Source organism: Nanorana parkeri, unplaced genomic scaffold (genome assembly GCF_000935625.1).
Source record: "Nanorana parkeri isolate BGI_ZX_2015 unplaced genomic scaffold, ASM93562v1 scaffold932, whole genome shotgun sequence".
In the NCBI taxonomy this organism is placed as follows: Eukaryota; Metazoa; Chordata; class Amphibia; order Anura; family Dicroglossidae; genus Nanorana; species Nanorana parkeri.
In genome coordinates, this window is record NW_017307200.1 from 410,147 (window position 1) to 430,051 (window position 19,905).

Genomic DNA, 19,905 nt, shown 5'->3' on the forward strand with positions numbered 1-19,905 from the left:
CATACAGGTACCGAGTTATATTTAATTATGTTGTTTTAGAGCCTAGAGGTGGGGATGTAGTAATATTTGTTTTAATTAAAAGTGCTTGTATTCTTTAAACATCCAACGGCTCTATGCATGAAGCATTTTGAGCTATTACTCCAGTCATAATAATGAGCAATTGACAGCCAAATGAAAAGTATGTTCTCAACTGAAAAAGTCACATTCAATCTGTTTTAACAAAATGACTAGGCTACACAGGTAGCTGATCATCATGCTTTTGAAGAATGGAGCTTAACTGAACTTCACACACAGAATAATTTATTTACTGGTGCAATTAGTTAAGCCTGGTAAGGAAAGTAGCATTGTAGAACGTAGAACACCATGGCAGCCAAACATCTTTCTATAGTCCGGTTTGGTAGGTTGCAGTGGGTTGTTACACTTGGGAAAATGTTTTTTACTTTACTATTTAACATTTATTTATTTTGTGACCTCACTGAAAGCACTGAAACTCTTATAAAGCAGTGCTGAAACCCCAAAGAGGGAGTTCACAAACCAGCATGTTTCCCTAGGCTGGAAATGTGTAAGCCCAGGAGGAGAAGGAGGCATCTGGATTGTCATGTGTTAATGAACATGTACAAGAAACCAAAAAATGTTGCTGGGTAATTAGGGCTCAAGAATTCTGTAAATATAAGGTAATAGTGTGCCCACTACTGGTGTTAAAACTCTAAAAATTGTGACACCAAAAAGGCAAGCAGAGGGCACAGGACTAATCACCAGTATTACCTGTGGACTCCCTGCAGATGATCTTTTTCTAGGAGTGGCAAACCTATGTCTCTGTGTGGAGGCTGACATGTATGTAGAGGCTTTCTGATATCAGAGCTGCTCACTCTATTGGCTGGTTATTTGATCACTGGCAGAGGAATAATCAATCAGGAGCAGCAGGGAGAGGTACAGAAAGCACACATCAGTACAGCAGTGCATGCCCATGCACTGTTGTGCTCTGCAAGTGGGTAGGAGCTGCATTGCCTTGGTGCATTGGGGTGCTATTAAAAATCAATTTTAATGTGTGCTGTAGTAACACAGGCAGTAAAATGTGCTTTACGAGAATTCACCTCAATGGCAAATTGTTAATGGGCCCTCAGAGTACTGTTCTCTATAACTTTTTTACTTTTTGAGTTCCACTTTAAGCCCATCTCTCCTTATTTTCTTTATTTTCAGGCACTCATGTCTACAATAGAAAACAGTGGACAGATAAATGTCCTGCATTCCTGCCCCCTTACACCAGCATCTCTTGTAGTAGAAGGTTTCTGAGAGACCAGAGGGAAAGGTGAGAAAATACACAAATACCACTAATTAACTTTTCAGTGGAAAATGTTAGTTGATTGGCTGTTATGTTAATCCAATGGCTCTCAATGCCAATTAAGTATTAATTTTAAAGCAGCTGAACGCATTCTAGCTGCATCAAAACAAAATGTGTGCAAAGCCTTTCAGTTTGTTTTATTTAGAAAACAGCCCTAACCTGAGTAGAAAAGCATGCCCCCCAGCCAACATGCTGCAGAGAAGTACCCTTGCTTTCTGTGAGGAAGCAATGGCCTCTCTGCAGAGGTCCAGCAAATCCCCTGATAAGTAAGACCTATAGCTCTCAAATTAGCTAATCCCATGCTCCGTGTTGATTGCAGAGATATAGGCCTAACAAAACAGGGGTGTGTCTGACCTCTGTAGAGAGACCACTGCTTCTATCCAGAGAGCAAGTATTTAGTTGGTTTTAGCTAAAAGTTAATTTGATTTTTAAAATGTTCTCAGTCACTCATGCAGAATAAGCATGCAAGTCCAGAGTTCTGACAACCCCCTGATGTTAACTTGCTGCATGCTTGTTCCTAGTCAGTGACTTAAAAAGTATTGGTGACAGAGACAGCCAGGAAACTAGCCAATCACAGCAATCACATGATTGGGAGCCTGTCTCTGGCTCCCAATCACATACAGTAATGTGAGCTGTTGGTGACAGCGCTGTCACTATTCTGGATGCATGCAGTGAGCATGCTTTCGGCACAGAACAGTGGACGCATATAATGTATGGAGTGATAAAACCCAACTTCTTGTAGTTGTATATATGTATCAGGCCAGTTGGAAGTGGTTCCAGTTGTACAAATTGTGATTTATAATCAGCAGTAACTCTTAGCAACCAGTCAGGTATCAGTTCATTGAAGTAAAATCCAATCAATTCAGTTTGTTCGCCAGGGTTACTGCTTTTAGCAGAATGGCCTTTGCCTTACCTAATAAGCTTTCATGGGTCAACACTTTATAGCGCTCAGTAAAACTCACTAGTAGCAATGCTTTTTATTTCTAAGCCATAATGTCAGAGTTGTAAGGTTTCAGTTTCAAATTCCCATGTTTTAATCATCTTGGGAAATTCTTGTAAAGCCCATGTTTTCACTTAGTAGCTTGTGAGAGAGCAGCCAAAAGGAAGCCAATTGGCTATGAGCCACTGCCATGACTTCACAGGAGCACCAACCAGTCAAAATGCTCAGAAATCGAGTCATTCTTTTCTAAATTAGAGCCCACTTTAATGATATAAACGGATGACCTGATAAGATATAAGTTACGCAGAAATGTGCCTGGTCACTAAAGCAGGATTAACAGTATTTTCCTATCTTACAAGGAATCACTCACCCAGGGTTTCCCATGTGTCACAAATTACAGATGTTCACATTTGAGAATGAAAAGTCTTAGTTGTTATAGAAAGGCAGATGTCATGTCAACAATGACTGTCAATAAGAAAGTTAAAATCTTTGTATACCTGTATAAAGTAATCAGAACTTATGACAGCACTTGGTGTTGCCCCCTGGAAACACCCTGTGCAGCTCTATCCTCTGTGGCAGTGCCTGGCAATGCCCGGGTGTCTTTTGGCAATATGGTCACCTAGGTCTCTCAGCCAGGGGGGCTGAGCAGTTCCAGAAAGTGCAAAATGTTTACTGGGAAAGAGCTGGCTTTGCAGTTCTTCCCATGTTTTCCGGATTTGGCATGGGTTCCTGGAACTGGAAGATTTCAAAGAGCATTGGGAGGGATGAAATCTCCATTCCTGGGTCCAGGCTTTAGTGGTAACCAGCACCGAAAGATTGTGCACCTGGGCACAGCCCTTATGAGAAGAATGCTGGCTCATATTCAGGGCTCCACCTGGAAGACAGAAAAACGCCACAGACGAGTCAGAGTGGAGTCCAATGCAGCAGGGTGCTGCGGGTTGGAAAAAGCAAGGGTGCAGGGTAGTACGAGACCGAGACTGTCTGGAGGAACAGGCAGTGGCCTGAGGCTGGGGCAGCGGTGCTATGAATGCAAAGCCAGAAGGCTGGATGTGCATGTGTTCCTGTGCAAGAGATGCCAAAGAACTTTCATTTAATAAAAGTGGGCAAGGAAGCCCTTAAAAGAAGTCATAAGCGAGTGGATGCCTCCTTAATGCACTCACCATTTGTGCTAACTTCCCCAAACGTCACACCTCATAGCCTCTGAATCCGAAAACAATATAAAAACTTGTTTCCTTTGATGAAACGAATGAAAATGTTTTTGTGTTTTCATTTGTTTTGTCCGAAAACAAATATTTTTGCCGCGCACATGTCTAATTTATAGCCATTGTGGTGATTGAGGAATATATTTAAAGTAGTATTGAAGGTTATTTGTTTTTAACTGCATTTCTCTGTTTTTATGCACCAAGGAGCATATTTTGAATGGCTGCTCAGCGCGAGAACAGACAGTGCTGAGCTACGGGGAGGCTGAGGAGCCTCTCACGTAGAAAAGTGGAAGGCACGTGGCGACCCACTAAACAAGGGGTCGCAACCCACTTTTGGCTCACGACCCACCAGTTGAGAACCAAGGCTCTACAGTGTACGTCATATTGTGTCACGGGAAACAATCACTCCAGTTTAGCTTTCTACTTCTTTAGCTAACTGCAGTGAACTTTCACGCCGATTTTGTTCAACCCTTCTCATCAGAAGACGCTCCTGTCAAGCTGTTAACTTCCGTAGGCGGCCTGGACGTCTCTGTGAGATGGTTGCAGTTCCATCTTTGTTACATTTTTGTATCATTTTTGCTACAGTATTCTGACTGATAAGTAAAGCTTTGCTGATCTTCTTGTAGCCTTCACTTTTTTTGTGTAAAGAATTAATTTTCTTTCTCCTTGTGACATTTCTCTTCCATGTGGTGCCATTGCTGACAGCATGAAATGGGAAGGGGTTTTCTTTAAGTAAATGCTGAGGGGCATCATTGTTAATAAGTATTCCATGCACTGTATACCAGGGATCTGCTTAGGAGTAGCATTATATATATTAAGCTATCAAATGATGTCTATTATGCTCAAGTCAGTTACCCGGTGTTATTCAATGTGCAAACTTCTGCTGATCTGGTGACAGCAGAATGCACAGATATCAGACCTTCAGACATATATTCTGATAAAGAGGCATTTTCTATATCTAATTATTTATTTTGGGCTGCATTGTTAACCCTATATTAACTCCTCATAAATGCTAGCAATTGCAGTCATAATATTAGATTGTCAGCTCTGCTGGTGGTGGGTGCTAATATAATATAAATAAACAAGTATGCCTTTTTTTTTACTATGTTAATTAAATAAATTGAAGGATGATAATGGCTGCAAGTTCTGTGGAATAGCAATTTGTTTATACAAGTACTGTTATGAAAAGCTGAACAATATTTAGAGTCAGAGGAAAAGGAAATCAATTTGTTACCCTGCGCGCTGCCAAAATAAAAAATAAACAGCGTAGCTTGTTTCCTCTTTGCATTATTCTGGGCATTCTCTGCAGCGTGTCAAGGGTTAAATCATTTTGACTAGTGATTATTTGAAAACACCACCGCTGGGATAAAGCTGATAGGTTCAGACTTAATCCCAGTTTAAACGCCACCGTCACTATAGGGGGTTATTATCAGCTGTTCTTCTGCAGACTAGAGGAGGATGCGTTCGAGATCTGCATGTTTATGCGCAAGCCGTGCTATTGTCTCTCCTGAATTTCTAGTTTCGTAGATGTCACTTGAATTAAAATTGGAATTTCCCTGCACTCCCTGTACAGAGAGGTAAAAAAAAGGGATTTGAAACACACACCTGGTTTATGTCAGAAAGGCACTAGGACCTTGAAGAACTGTCCTGCCTTATGAGTCAGCCCTAGATCTGGAGCTCCTAACTCCTGAACCAGTGAATGAGAGGACAGACATGTGAATGGCTCAGCTGGGTTTCAAAGCACTTTGTGGACTGGACTGTGAGAGACTACGAAACCATTGGATCATCCAGGATTTCAGCACCTTGTAACTCTCACTTCTACAGGAGCACAGGTGAGAAATAAAGCTTGCATGCTTCACTATCTGACCACTCATAGTCTTGCCTGTGCTTCAAAGTTTTACTATTGAGAATACTAAATACAACCTTATGTTCCATGTTTCTGAACAAGACACAGTTTTGCTGGGTAGACTGCAGCACTTCTCTAGTGTTTTCGAGTCACATTCAGGCACTCCTAACCCTGAAGCTTTTTGCTTTGCTGGATTACATTCAAGTCCTCAGCAAACCTTGTTAGAAGTGTGTTTAGAGACAAGAATCCTATATTAGGGCATTTTCTGCATTCCCTTTGTGATTCTTCTTTTATATATTTTTCAGATCCCCCTTTTTTTCCTAAACAAGGAAACAAACCTAATTTAAAGTGATTATGCAGTAATGCATTATACAATCAACCTTTTTTTTTTTTTTTTTTTCCTTTTTTTTCCTTTTTTTTCATTTCCCCCCCTCCCTTATTTTTGTGACAGGTGTTATGTATTTTATGCTATTTTACACAACCTACTTTTAAATAGCAGGTTTGTACCTGCTGCTAACACTTTAGGAAATGTGGACAAGAAGGTGTGGTGTAGCTACAGGTAAACTGTGTGTTTTTTATTCAATGACATTTGTGTGCATTATTAACCCTTCCAAGAAGAGGTAGAACATTTGCAGCCAAGTCGATAGGTTTACTTATTTTTTCTTGGGATGCGATGCTGAACTAGGTAGTAGGCACGCAATTCCTAGTCAGCTGGCACCATCAAAAATGACATCCAAACTCCATCAAGAGTTAAGAAGAGCTTGTTGTTAAGTGCTTGCCATTCGGTGTAATCTTCTTTTGTTGCCAGTGTTCCGCCTGCAAAGCCGGTGGATAGCAAAGTAACTTCTTACCGGATAAATGTTGGGTGTTTTCACGCATTAAAGCGCATTAAGTTAAGGCTTGTAGGGTATTAGACATTGTACAGTCTGCCAGCTTGTAGGCAAGCCAGAAACTAGGTAATGACGGTTTTTAAAATTCTACCTAGTGCCGTGTTATCCTATAAACATGAACAGTATACACATCTAACAAATTACAACTTGTAATTCTGGTTTTCAACGCACTACGCTTAACACCTATTACAATTCTAGAATATCAAAAGTAATTATTGCCTTTGTTTTGCTTCTTCTTGGTTCTTTTTAGAATGCACTTTTGGATAACGGGCAATTCATTCTTAAAGAATTTTATTATAAAACAAGGCTGCATATTGTCATTACTTGCATGCTCTGCCGCAAGCTAGAAAGTAGGGGTGGAGTGTCTTTCACGTCCAGTTTTTAAGTACTGTACAGAAACGATCTTGCTATAAATCCAACATTGCCTTAGTGGTACAGTGTTGTAGTATGCTGTGGTTTTTGATGAAACAAAGGGATCCTTAAAAAAAAAAAAAAAAGTCAGAGTAAAAGAAAGGAACATAAAATCAATCTGTTGGCAGTCTGGAGCTCATTTCTATAATAGACTGCTGTAGTAGTTTGCAGAGCAAGTGTGCCTATTGTATACAGCACATGCCTGGAAAGAGATGGTCTGTTGATGCCAAAGGCACATATCACTTGATTTTTTTTTTTTTTATGAAACTGTTACAGACAAGAGTAACAGAGACAGCTTGGAGGGTTGGATCGTTCCCATACTAGCCCTGGATTCCTTGCCAGTAGTAATTAACTACTCTGCCTGAATGCAGCAACAGATGTCAGCAAAGCTGTGATTTGTGCATTTTTGTACACCTTGGATATGCTTATGTTGTGTACAGTACACATATTTTGTGGGTGATTGTAAGACGCAATAAAAGTGCTAGTGGTTTGGCATTACTGAATGATATTACCATTCATTGAAGATGGAATGTTGTACACTGGAATCTGTTGAATCAGCTTAAAGTAATTTCCTGGTATCAGCTATAGATATTTAGACATCAAGTGGAATTGCAATTTATACTATAGAAGATGGGAAAACAAATGCAGTAGAAAGCAGCTGTCAAATGTCAGTTCAATATGCTCTATGCACTGCACATGGTGTGTAAATCTCAAATGACAAAAGTCAGCTTGGTCAGAAATGTTCAGGCAGTTGCCCCTTGTTTTTTAAGATAGTATTGAAAAGCCAGCACAGATTGTCTTTAAACTGCACAGTGTAGAACAGGAGTAGAAACCTCAGCACTCCAGCTGTGGTGAAACTACAATTCCAGCAAGCCTCTTGAAGTCATGCCTGTGGCTGTCAGTCATGCAATGCCTTACCAGGGGTGGTCAAATAAATATGGGATTCGAAGAGCCAGTCTGTCCGATCCAGGAGCCAGCAGAATTTTTTTTTTAATTCTAGCTCCATTGACAACTACAGAAAACCTCAAAAGTTAGGAGCCAACTGACACTTTTAAGCAGCATTGGCTACCTGGCTCTTGGGATTTGTCCAGCCCTGCCTTATGGAACTTGTAGTTCCTCAGCAGCTGGAATGCTGAGGTTGCCTACCCTGCTGTAGAATGTGACTGGGTGGAAACAAGTTTTGGGAGAAGGATCAGCTCCTGAGTTGCTATCGCTTTGCATATGGCCAACTTACATGCTGCTAGGATGTCATTACTTCGGTTAGGAAGTTTACACTACGCTCCTTTAGTGCAATGTGATATTTACCAACACTGAACCATATTCTGTATAAAAATAAAAAGGTGACTGTGGATGTTCGTGATGCAGATTTTAATGTTGCACAAATGGCTGCTCTGTCGGGACTCTATCAATGTTTTTTTCAAGATAATCACTTTAGGTGAACAAAAGATCCATTTGTGTATAGACTTTAATGAATTTTGCCTGTGGGATTAATATCTATATAATCCGTATCAGCTACAGGAGGCCCTAGAATGTCCTTCCCTGAATCCTGTCTAGGAAAAAAAAAAAAAAAAGAAATGATTGCTATATTTCAGGAAGGACAGCTAGATTGACACCCAGCTCATGTCCTGGCTGCTTGAACTTGTCTACTAGGTGTTTATCTCTGTGTGCTTCAAAATCATGGAATGGTTAAAGACAGATGATATTTAATTTTTTTCTGGATCATGTTCAATACATTTATTTATTATTAAGCAGTGAAAGTAGCTTTTACAACAATTACTGTTAGGAAATCAATTACTGTTATTGAAAAACACATGCACCTAGAAGATTCGTCTGCAGTGAATATTTGGTGAATGCTTTATAAATATGTGCCTTAGTGTCTACCATTTATCCATTATATGTCTCTTTTCATATTCACGCTTGTGTATCTACATTTACTAGCATTTTCAGCGCTGCTGTGCGTTGCCATGCATTTTGTATACTTTTTTTAATGCATTTGTTTTGGTGGCCATTGAAGGTGAAATAATTTTACAGGTTGCTAGGGGCTGGGCTCATGAACTAAAATGTATGCAAATGCACGTTAGGTGGGTTTGTATGCACTCCCATTGAAGTCTATGTAGCAAAAAACTAAAGTAACATATTACTTTATGCCCTATATTAGCCTTAGGCCAATAGTAAGCCACCATTCACAGTAGTATGATTTATCACTCACCTGCCTTCGTGGTACAATGCACAAAAGCAGAAATCACGTATACTCAAAGGTGCTACACAAGGAGAGGAATTTATCAAAACTGGAGCAGACAGAATCTGGAGCAGTTGCCCGTAGCAACCATAAAAATTAAAGATTGAAGCAGAATGCATGCCATGGGCCACTGCTCCAGATTCTGTCTGTTCCAGTTTTGATAAATTCCCCTCATTGTGTAGCACCTTTTGCGACTAATGTTATTTCTGCTTTCGTGTATTGTACCACGATGGCAGGTGAGTGATAAATCATACTACTGTGAATGGGGGCTTACCATTGGCCTAAGGCTAACATATGGCAAATGGTAATACCATATAACTGTGTATATGTAAAGATACAATTTAGTAATGTCTGTAGTCTACTTATTTGTTAGATAAAAATACAACTAAACATGAGATTTATTTCGATGAATATGCTTTGTGAAAGCGGCACTGGTATGAAGTAAACCAATCAGGAGATGGCTTTCAGGATTTGTGAATGGTTGCTCTGGTTACTGTACACGAATCCTAAAGTCACTATGGCCCTACAAGTCTTGATTTTATGAAATTACTTTAATTTTGTATCCTTGCTAGATATGTAAGATATGTAACTTCCAGCTAATGCAGAAGTGCTAAAAACTGGTGGCTAAAATGTTGCTGCTCTTATGCTGGCATGCTGATCATCAATGTTCATAATCATGCAAACAATTGTCACCCATCACTGGCTGTAAGTAAATCTTCATTCCTCCTTATGTCAGACAAAGTTTGGTACAGAACACTGTTGTGTTTTCTATCTGCTGATGTGCAGATATAATCTAACACACAGTGTCCTGAAGGAAATTCCTTTCATCATAGAGTTGACTGGAGAATTGCCGACAGGTTGGCATAAGAGTATGGGTGTGATAAGATCATGAATCTTCTTCACAAATCAGTAAAATATGATTTGTGGAAAAATTAAGGCAATTATTTAATTGGTACTGGTGAGTGAGAGCTTCAAGTGGCACTAAACTCGGGAGGTAAATCTTAAAAATACATTCAAGTACCCTAACTAATTTATGTATACATCACTCAGCTGTAGATCCTCAAATCTTCTCTAAATTCATGCTGACACTGTCCTTCCTTCTGGATTTGTTCTCCATGGTCCCTGTGTGTGTGTGTGTGTGTGTGTGTGTGTGTGTGTGTGTGTGTGTGTGTGTGTGTGTGAAAAAGTAGCCACCGCTCCAAGCTTGCTCCTTTTTGATGGACTACAATCTCAGTACAAATTAGTAAACTAAACAAGACATTTTAGTCTATCAAAGAAGTGAGCCTGTCTTGAAGTGGTGGCTACTTTATAACACGGGGACCATGGGGAACAAAAGTAGCCACCCTTCAGAAGGAAGGACATTGTCAGCACCAATTCAGAGATGATTTTAGGGTCAACAGCTAAGTGAAACACAAGTAAGATGCATTTTTGGTAATGGTTAAGATGCGTAAATGCATTTTAAGATTTCACTCCTGAGTTTAGTGTCACTTTCAGTTTCCCTCCTACAATTTGTTAAACAAGAGCTTGTGGGAATAGAATTCAAGTGATGTTAGTAAAGAAAAGCAAGAACCTTCATTATAGGGTAATCTTAATTTGTGCTGTGAATGAGAATTACAGGGTTATTCACAAAAGGGTAAAGAGTTTGGAGAAGGCAGGAGAAGTGAACAATCTAGGACAACAAAGCTGAACTGGGAAGTGAGCTGAATTGGAGAATTTTTCTGAATCAGCTATTTTGGTCTTTAAATTGTTCACATCTCCTGCCTTCTCCAAACTCTTCACCCTTTTGTGAATAACCCTGTTAGTTTCACCATTCATCACGAGTGATCAGATGCATTGTACAGCAAATGTAGACATTATTTGAATGGTGAAAATACAGACATGCACACACATAGCTACAGCATACAAACAAATGTGTAACACACTGCACATATTCAAATGTTCAGTTTACAGACCTAAGGGCAAAGAAGACATCATACATCAGTATGAATTACATTATTATTCCAGAAAAATAAAATATGTTGTGTGTTTTGCTATGCTTTTCAAATTAGCCATCTTAAAGAGACAGTCCAGTTTTAGAACAATCCTCCTTTCTTAAATACAGCCCACCATACTGCAGTAGCTGTTACTTAGGTGGTCCCACCTCCTAAGACGTCCTACCACTTCTGGTTCTCTGCTTCTCTGCTATGTAAAGAAACCCAGAGCACTGAAGACGTTTGGAAACTAGTGAAAACATTGATAGATTGGATTCCCTTATCACCTGTATTTTGTTAACTGGACGATCAGGAGTCCCAACTGGAGGAAACTATGTTGTCATATCATTGAAGGAAACAATTCTTACAACAGGCCAAACTCAGCCATTTAGTGGATTATGACTCTTACTATGGTTATGGGCAAGGACACGCTTTTGATCTATGGATTTGTACCTCGAAGCAGAAGGTACTTGCTATGCTTTTACTGATATCGTACTATAACCTACAAATACTAAAATTCAAGCTCTGAGCCTTTGTACAATTATTTCCACTATAATTTTGCTATATCTTCTACGTGCCACAGTAGTATAGTGCATTGTCCATACTTAACATATCTACATGCAAAGCATTGTTAACAAAACTACCATCCACCTCTTTTAAGACCTTCAGGCAGGGTTTCAGAGTGGCTAGTTTTAAGCCAGTTATTTATTAATACATGGTTTATTTTAAGATTTTCAAATATATTCTATCATTTCTGCACTTATTGAAAAAAGATATTGCCAGTTTTAGCAAGCTTTGAACCGGTTTTAGGCTTTTTTGATTAGATCTAGTAACTCTGCCTTCAGGACACACGGACACCACTGCGTCACTGTCCTTTCGTTAGAAAAATAAAGTAAGTCTAAAACATATTACTTCTACCTGTAAAAAGACCTTTAGTACTATACTACTTTTAGCTGGTAATTTACAATATGTGCATTGTTTTTGGTTTATATTGTTGGGAACTGAAAGAATTGGTGCTAAAAACATTCTTGTTCACCCCTTTACAAATATTTCATTTTCTTAATCTCAAAAATGTAATAATAGTAATGATGGCATTCATGTTTTCAAAATATTGTACTATATGTAGTAAGCTTCATGCTGCAACATTTATTTATACATGTTTACTCGTATGTAGTAAGATTAGTGGTGACTGTAGATTATGTACATATTGTATGTGAAGATCTTCTTCTATGAGCCAGCACAATCCTCATTTATTCTGAATAGTTTTGGAAAATCTTTGCCTTGTTTTGCTACTGTATGATCTGCCCTTAGTCTAAAAATGGCAGCAATCTTTTATTTCTAAGAGGGCCATTATAACCTTGTCAGAACATCAGGTAGAACAAGATGGAGGCAATTTATAAAGGGAAAGCTGCCAACAGTGCAGGTCTGCAACAGATCATCTGGCTAAAGCACAGTTTCATTATTTAGTTATAAATACTCAGATTGTAGCATTTACTAGACTTTTGAGCAACTGGAAAAAGATAACTGTTTCAAATAAAGCCTCAAGTGAATTAATGAAGTGCGCATTTTGGATTATGTGTGCTATACCATGGTGCATTTGGACTTTGAAGATGGATATTGATTTACCCATGCATTTAATTTGTTTGTAATTGATTTTATGCTGCACATCAATCTAAAATCCCAAGCAAGGTTAGGGGACATCCTTTGTTGTTCTACAAGTATATACGCCTGTGACACAGGCCATAGTATTAACTCTGTTGAATCCACCATTTACATTCCCACAGTATGCAAAACCACCCCTCTTTTTTCATGTAGTTGCGTAAAATAGTCCGGATGTATTACAAATTTCTGCTACAATGTACTGGAGAATAGACTTTTAGAGTAAATTGATGGTTAAGCAATGCAGACTCCCTTAGCCAATCAGAGCTTGTATAACAAATTTGGTTATTAACCAAATTTAGTTCTTATCAGTTAGTACGTTTTATGCACCATCCATTACACTTTGCACTTTTACAGAATATGTACACCATATTTATTGCTTAGCTTTTTATTTGTTGCATTTGTTACTGATATATTATTTCAATCTTTTCAAGCAGATTGATCATATAAGCAGAAAGTAGCAACTGATTTACATGTATGCCATTACATGTTTTGAAATACTATTGAAGGTGTCATATGGAGCTAGAATAGACTCCAATTATCCAATTACTGTGTGCAATTAAAGCGTGTTTATAGGTGTTCCAACATTTACACTGTCTGAGCTAGAGAATACTGATGACATTCAAAATTACACTTCTGTGGTACACATTCATTGATCTTTCCAGGTCTTTGTGAATCTGGTATATTATTTGCATCTTTTCATCCTAATGTTTGAATCTATAACCCCTCTTTGCTCTGGAATTCAGATAAGTGATCTCTCTCTTAATCAAGAAGCATCGACTTGGCCAAAGTTACCTACCTACTTTAGGTCACTTAGGTTACATTCACACTTTAGTGTTTTTTGTAGCACAAATGCCTGAGCGCTACAACACTCAACAGGAGGAATCTTATTGTTTTGAATGGCTCCTGTTCACATCTGAGAGTTCTGTCACTTGTAGCAAAACACCTGTAGCTCTGAAAAGTACATGGGCTGCTTTTGGTGCAGAATCAATCATTTTTGGTCTAAATAGACTTCAATGGAAGCACCTGAAAAAAATGTGTTTTCTTGCTTAGAAACTAGCTTTTCCTTGGTTACAAATAAGAAAAACGGAAAAACACCTGTTCAAAAAATAAAAAGCCTGAAAAATTGACCAAAGACGCTAAGCTTTTTGAAGGTGTCATATGGAGCTAGAATAACTAATTGGGTTTCAAATTGTGTTTCATAGTGCAGAGATAATGTTGAAGCCTGGTTGGCTGCAACCATATTATCTTTGTAAATAAATTCCTTGGTAGTGCCTCCTTCTACCGTAATCCACAGATTTATTTAATGCATCAACATCATACAACTATTTTATATGTGTTGAGGATGGGCAGAGGTGTTCCCCCACATCAACCAAAACTAGTTGTGAAAAACTTGATGTAAAGGTTGCTATAGCCAACACAAAGAGCTGCATTCACTTTTGACACCTTTAGCGCACTGAGCTGGTGACCACAGCATCATGGTACATTCATACAGCATTTGTAGCACTGGTAGGTGAACTTCAGTGTGACACTTAACTCAGGAGTTAAATCTTTAAAATGTTTTCAATCTCCTTAACTATTAACAAAAATGTATCTTATTTGTGTATCACTCGGCTGTAGATTCTCAAGTCATCTTTGAATTGGCGCTGACTAGTGATGGGCTGTACACACCTAAGTTCGGTTCGAATTCAAACTTTAGAGCATGGCGAAAAAGTTTGAACTCAATAAAAGTCTATGGGACCAGAACTCTGAAAATCAAATGTTCCAATTTTGAAGGCTTATATGCAAATTGTTGGCCATAAAAAGTGTATGGGAATTAGGGTACTGCCCCAGGGGACATGTATCAATGCAAAAAAACTCTTTAAAAAAAATACATTTTTTATAGGAGCAGTGATTTTAACATTGCTTAAAGTGAAACAAAAAATGAAAAATTCCATTTAAATATCGTCCCCTTAAACTGCCTGTAAAGTGGCGCATCTGTACGATCTGCAGCAAAAAGTGACATTTGTAAAGAAAAAAAAAAAGCGTGCCATTCCCCCTCCCAAACAACACCAGACGCTTTAGGTCTGGTAGGAAAGTTAGGAGGGACCCCATTTAAGAAAAAAAAAGTGTGGGTGGGGAAAGCCGTGGGGTCCCCCTAAAATTCCCAATCAGACCCTTTATCCGAGCAGAGGCCTGGCAGGGCAACATGCCCTCGGCACCTAGAGGGTGCTTTCAACGGCCTCTTCCCCACATGCCCTGGGGCGTTGGTTGTGGGGGTGTGGGCAGGAGGGCTTATTCACATCAGGTATACCCCTTCAATAAAGGGGTACCCAGATGTGCCCCCCCCTTGTGAATGAGTAAGGGTTACTTGTACCCCTACCCATTCACTAAAGGGTTCAAATAGATTGTAAATAAAAACACCAGACTTAAAAAAAATGTTATTTAATTGAAAAACAAAAGACATGTTATTGACAAGTCTTGTTTTATTTGTAAAAAAACTGGATACACCGACGTAGTCCTAGGGTCAATCACTACGTCCAGCGTTATCCTCGCCTACATTTAAAAAAAAAAACACTGACCCGTCTGCTTGCGACGAACTCCCGCCGCAGAAGGGCATTCTGACAGATGCCGGCAAAATATAAGCAATTGGGTGGCAGCTTCGCCCAATGGTTTAAATTTGTGGTCAAAGCCCCACTGATATGTACGCAGGAATCAAGATGATGGACCTGCCTACAATGACCTGAGGTGTGCCGTGGCCACTATGGTCAGTATGCAAAATAAGGGGGCATACTCAAGAGTAAAAGGTAACTAAAAAAGGGGGTGAGGCGGGTGGGATGACGCCCACGAGCCGACAGGTGAGATTGGGAGATGGAGCAGTTTAAATATGTGGGGCTCCTCCCACAAATCCGGCTAATTAGCCTACCACTTGTCCGGCACCTGACAGGATTTGGCTGTTTGCGATTGTAGTCCATCATGGGAGGGAGCTTGGAGCGGTGGCTACTTTACAACCCACAGGGAACATGGGGAACAAACGTAGCCACCCTCTAGAAGGAAGGACAGTGTCTGCATGAATGCAGAGATGATTTGGGGATCTTCACCTGAGTGATACACAAATAAGGTACATGTCTGTTAATAGGTTATGTTTGAATGTATGTTTAAGATTTAACTCCTGGGTTTAGTGTCACTTTAAATACCTTTACAAAGCAAAGTTTAATGAGCTTTGGACAATGCTGTAGTGTATCTGTTGTCCCCTTGAGGTGATCTACTCAAGGTCTACAGATTCTTTTTATATAATTACTAAGCCAGAATGTGTATTTCCATGGTATTATCCCATGCTTAAAAAAAACATTATTAGAGATGACTCTCAAACAGATCAGCAAGTATTCAAACTCAGCCAGAAATTACTGAATTAGTAATGTTTCTGTTTCTGATTATGTGTAGGTAAATATATTGTATTTGTAAATATAACTGCGATTTCACTAAATATTTTGCATGTGTACTTGTCTGTGCAGCCTGTGTTAAGAAAAATGAAAAAAATCCAGTATAATGGTTCATCTTTTTTTAGAGATAAAGCCTGCTTTTAGCAGCATGATCTGGCTTGGTGTTTGCATCCATCTTTTCTCTAAAGCTGTTCCTGGCCACCACTAGAGGATACTGTTTTGAGACACAAGATTGCTGAAAACAGGAAATGTCTTCAGTAAAGGTGCCCATACACTGCACGGGAAATCCCAAGATCGTACGAGAATCGTGCAGTGTATGGAAGGCAAGCAAGCGTTTCTAATGTACGGTCGCACGACTTTTGTATTTCGAGCATGTTGGAAAACCAGCCGAGAATCGTACGATTTTCGGCTGGTTTTTAACATGATCGAGAGATGACTGCCGAACGGGCCGGTGTGCGCACGCACAAACTGCCCTTTCAGCATTGCAGTCATCGGAAGCCCGCCCCTCAGGGGGGCGGGCTTCCGTTGATCGCAAGTAGGATTTGCCTGTCCAACACTTGTCCGGCACCTGACAGGATTTGGCTGTTTGCGATTGTAGTCCATCATGGGAGGGAGCTTGGAGCGGTGGCTACTTTACAACCCACAGGGAACATGGGGAACAAACGTAGCCACCCTCTAGAAGGAAGGACAGTGTCTGCATGAATGCAGAGATGATTTGGGGATCTTCACCTGAGTGATACACAAATAAGGTACATGTCTGTTAATAGGTTATGTTTGAATGTATGTTTAAGATTTAACTCCTGGGTTTAGTGTCACTTTAAATACCTTTACAAAGCAAAGTTTAATGAGCTTTGGACAATGCTGTAGTGTATCTGTTGTCCCCTTGAGGTGATCTACTCAAGGTCTACAGATTCTTTTTATATAATTACTAAGCCAGAATGTGTATTTCCATGGTATTATCCCATGCTTAAAAAAAACATTATTAGAGATGACTCTCAAACAGATCAGCAAGTATTCAAACTCAGCCAGAAATTACTGAATTAGTAATGTTTCTGTTTCTGATTATGTGTAGGTAAATATATTGTATTTGTAAATATAACTGCGATTTCACTAAATATTTTGCATGTGTACTTGTCTGTGCAGCCTGTGTTAAGAAAAATGAAAAAAATCCAGTATAATGGTTCATCTTTTTTTAGAGATAAAGCCTGCTTTTAGCAGCATGATCTGGCTTGGTGTTTGCATCCATCTTTTCTCTAAAGCTGTTCCTGGCCACCACTAGAGGATACTGTTTTGAGACACAAGATTGCTGAAAACAGGAAATGTCTTCAGTAAAGGTGCCCATACACTGCACGGGAAATCCCAAGATCGTACGAGAATCGTGCAGTGTATGGAAGGCAAGCAAGCGTTTCTAATGTACGGTCGCACGACTTTTGTATTTCGAGCATGTTGGAAAACCAGCCGAGAATCGTACGATTTTCGGCTGGTTTTTAACATGATCGAGAGATGACTGCCGAACGGGCCGGTGTGCGCACGCACAAACTGCCCTTTCAGCATTGCAGTCATCGGAAGCCCGCCCCTCAGGGGGGCGGGCTTCCGTTGATCGCAAGTAGGATTTGCCTGTCCAAGATGAGCAGATCGTACGTTTTTTTTTAAGTACTTTACCACCCTCGCAAGACAAAAGTCTTGCGAGGGTGGTAAAGTGTATGGGCACCTTAATGGTAACACATCATATTGCCTATTTTTAGAGGCTACTGGTAAAAGTACATATGTATACATTTTGTGGAAATGCAGTCATGCTTTAAAGTATATGTGACTGAAGCTTGCAAACAGGCTGTAGATCAAGTATGCCAAATACCACTGATTTAATTTTCAAGAAACCCTGAAAAATATAGAAAATGTCCTGTGTTTAAGTAGCATTTAAGTGACTGCAAAACCTCAATCTTCCATTTTCTGATCCAGTGCTGGGACCAGAACCAAAGCAACAGCATCCAGTTACTGCCATTGACCTCACTGTCTCTCTGCAGCAAATCAAAGACTACAGAGTAGGCCAGGTGTGTGTGTGGTTTCCTGTGTTGTCCCACAGGGTTGATTATGCTACCACAGCAGTAGGTGCCATTGGTTAGTGTTGTCACCTGTGTGGAGGCAGATGCAGGCAGGATCAACTGTTTTTTTTTTTTTGTTTGTTTTGTTAGCACTTATTAGACAGCTACAAATAAAATGTATAAATCACCAAGGGGCTATTAGAAAATAATTTGTATGTTTTGAGTTTACAAACACTTTGAGTATGATTGTTGGTAAAAGAATAGTAAGGACATTTATACTGGACAGAATGTTTCATGCCAGAAGGCAGAATAATAGACTGTTCCTTTGCACGATTCAGGTCATCTATGTTGAACATGGACTCTAAAAGAAATCTTTCCCTTCCTGTGTTTGTGTAAATCGGCGCATCTGCACAGCATCTGTACTCGGAACATGACCATGGGAGGGTAATCCCAATAGTGTCTTTTATATAATATTTATGGTGGGACTTCCAGTACTCTAACTATATCTATACACCTATTAGTCTTGTTGCCAAAATGTTAGATGGCATGTTTTTCATTATTTAGACCTGCAAAAATTATCATTTTTTTTTTCTTTTCTTTTCTTTTTCTTCAACTTAGTGGTATAACTAAAGCAATCATACTATTTTATTTGTACAGTGATATAACAAGTGGTGACGGTCTTGAAAAGGGCATTGCAGTTCTGAGGTTATAGGTAACATATTGGCTAATCAGCAAAAATGAGAGTAGGAGAGTGGGCAGCAGTGGTGAGCAGGCAGTGAATGATGAGGTGGCAGACTGTCTATTGGAGCCTCTGAATGAGAGGCAGAAAAGCAATGAGGGAGGATTTTGTCCAGGGTCAGACTGCAGAGGACTGGGGGGAGCAGCCATGCTAATCCATCTGGCGGCATTGACCCACAAGTACAAGCCACTGGTATCCCCAGGGCCGGTCCACAGAGCACACAGATTGGACCTTTTTTAACACACCTGCTGTTGACCGCTCCATTGTGGTCCCAATCCTCTTCTGGCACCATATCAACCATGGTAAAAGTACTAGCCGTTTGGTTACTGTATGCATGAGGAAATGCGTGACTTTGTACCATAGAGCTCTGCAACACCTACAGTCGATTTATACTATGGATTGCTGGATGTAAAGGCTGTACCACTGGTTGGAGGTGGAAAAATATATGCTTGAGGCAGTAAACTGCCCTGCTACATGTGTCAACAGACAGAGCCTTCAGTGCAGCAGCACTACATACAGTGCAATGGCCCTGATATGCTACACTGTAATTTTTGTATTGTAGAAAACACACTTGCCTTTTGTTTGTTTCTGTACAGTTTAGACTATTCTACCTGAATGTTAAATAACCACCTGCTGGTCATATTTTTCTGAAGTGTCCCTGGGACAGTAAGCTTTTGTTTGTAATGTAACAAAACAACTGCCTTGTGTCTATGTATTTTCTCTTTTCAATCTGCTCACAAAACTTGCCCTGTTGCTCGTAATTTTTGGTAAGCCCCCACTGCCACCACTAACTCCAGCCAGAGACCAGACAGTCGCATACGTGGCTAACCCCTGATCTGCATAGCTGACCCAGACCAAAACCCAGTCCAGTGCCTGCTCATTGCCTACTCTATCCCCAACAGAATCAAATACAGGATCTGTTGTCCTACTAGTCAGACCAACCCAGACGTGAGCCCCGTGAAACTCAAGCAAATAAGCAGGCATAGTCTCAACAGCTCCGTGTGCATTGGAACACAGTCATTCTATCGTGTTTGGACAGCATTATTCCTTCGGTTACCGTCACAAAATGTATGTGCACATTCAATTCTTTAACCGTAGGGGTGGATCAGTTGAAGACCAGTGACGAGGAATAATTGTCCTAAAAAGGTGGTTTTGTAGGGATCACTTGTAAGCACCCACGGAACTTGCATGGGCATGTAACAG

At 39.9% G+C, this 19,905-nt stretch overlaps 1 protein-coding gene across 2 annotated transcripts in view; it reads left to right on the plus strand.

Moving 5' to 3' along the window:
• The first annotated feature begins 5,004 nt into the window (after positions 1-5,004).
• NGF (nerve growth factor) overlaps positions 5,005-19,905 on the plus strand; it is a 101,163-nt gene continuing 86,262 nt past the window's right edge. For both annotated transcript variants that reach the window (XM_018566282.1, XM_018566281.1), the window contains exon 1: positions 5,005-5,316. The gene's annotated coding sequence lies outside the window, so the exon portion shown is untranslated. The remainder of the gene's footprint in view (positions 5,317-19,905) is intronic.